This window comes from Pediculus humanus, genomic scaffold (assembly GCF_000006295.1).
Source record: "Pediculus humanus corporis 1103172107371 genomic scaffold, whole genome shotgun sequence".
NCBI classification, from domain to species: Eukaryota; Metazoa; Arthropoda; class Insecta; order Psocodea; family Pediculidae; genus Pediculus; species Pediculus humanus.
The window spans coordinates 250,804-252,827 of NW_002986999.1; positions in this window are offsets into that span (position 1 = coordinate 250,804).

A 2,024-nucleotide genomic window follows, 5' to 3' on the forward strand; every position below is an offset into this window, starting at 1 on the left:
TAATAATAATAATAATAATAATAATGTAAATATCCGTGTTTTTTTTTTCATTACTTACGAAAATTTTTGCTAACGTTATTCAATAATAATAATTTTTTGTAAAAAAACCGGAAGTAGTTTTTTATGAGTGCCGTGCCGTACTATTAAAAAAATTTTTTTTTTTTTATATTTTTCTTCTGCCACGATTACGAGTGGAAATTTATTGCAGAGCCGTTACGCGTTCTTGGGAAAATAAAATTTTTTTAAAATGCTCATACAAACGAATTAAACAAACGGAAACAAACAAGGATTGATACAAAAGGAAAAAATTTATTCGTCAAATTGTTTTTTTTTCTTTTTTGCTACGACGTTTTTCCTGACGTGTAAATGCATATTTAATAATTTTTCCCCTTTTTCCGCCGTGAGAAAAAAAAGAAAAAGGAAAATTGTTGATGATAATGCTATCAATTTTTATTGATTGAGGTAAAAATATTTTACGAAGGGTAAAGAAAATTTTTTTCCACAATTTTTTCTCATTTCTTCCCCACTCTCTTCTTCTTTTTCTTTCTTCTTCCCACCCACCCTCACAACCACACCACCCCCCATCAAAAAACGTTCATTGTTTGGAGAAAAGAGAGAGAGAGAGAGGGGGAGAGCGAGAAAAAAAATTATTTTTTAAATTTTTAAAATCTAGATTAAGTGAGGTCGTAGATATTTTAGTCAGCGATGTTAGTACGAGTAACAAAAATCATTAATTACTTGTGAAAGGTGGGAAAAAGGAAGCGAAAGGAGGGAAGGAAAATGATGAAAAAAAAGGGAAGGGAAGGGTGGTCTGGAAAATTAGGGCTTTTGGAATAAAAAGTCAAAAAAAAAAAAGAAAATGTCGGAAGAAAAATGTTTTTTTTTTTTTCTCTGTAAAAATTTGGCTCTCACCAAATTGATCTTTTGCTACAATTTAACTAATTTGTCAAAGGGATTAATTCGAGTCACAAAAAAAAAGAAAAAATTTGCGTTTTTATTCATTTTTTTCTTTTTTTTTTGTTTGTTTGTTGATGTTGTTTGTTTGTTTGTTACTCTTAACGAACAACCGTAATTTTTTTTGAAAAAGTTTTTACGAGTGGAAAAAATAAAAAGTAAAAATTTTCTTTATTTTTTTTGTGTTTTTCGATTATTTTATCTGACGTCATCAACATCGGATCATTTTCTTGTTGAATATTTTTTTTTTAACGTTTGTTTAAAACCAACAAACACAAACCGGAAACGAAAGAAGAAGAAGAAAAAAATAATGTCATGACGATACGTATTATTACTACTACTACTATTACTACGTTAATGTAAAAAAAAAAAAAGTTTTAAAACAAATTTAAAATTAGAGGAAAAAAAAAAAGTTTTGAAACAATATTTAACTGTAAGTGACCGATACATTCCATCGTTTATGCTTAGGAAAACCTGTCAGAATCAGGTTTGTTATGTTTCATGTTAAAAATTTTGTTTGTCGTTCGCTTCTCTGAGTTTAATTGTTTTTCACATGCACGAAACTAGAGTCGTCATTGAATGGGTGCGGTTGGTTGACATGTTTTTAGTTGTTGTTGTTGTTGTTGTTTGTTTGTTTGTTTAATTTTTTTTTTGTTACTTTTCCACCTGGTTATTTTGAAACGTCTAAACGTTTATATTAATTTTTTTTTTTTTCCTCAACCGTAAATTTATTTACTTATTAAAAATTTTGTTTTTGTCGACGACTAAAAAAAAAGTTTCGAAACATTTTTTTTTTGTTTTTGAAACACTGGAAAAATTTTACGCCGCAAAAAAGAAAAGAAAAGGAAAAAAAAAAAAAATCAAAACAATTTTAATTTTCCCAATACCTTTTTTTTCCTCTCTCTCTCTCTCTCTCTCTCTCTCTCTATCTTTCTCTCTCACTCTCTCAGCCTCTCTCTTTCTCTCTCTTTTTTCTTTTACTTTTTTCTTTTTTTTTCAACTTTAAACGATATAAGCCTTTTTAATTGCAAAGCTTTTCGGAAAAGTTTAAACCTTTTTCTGATTTATTT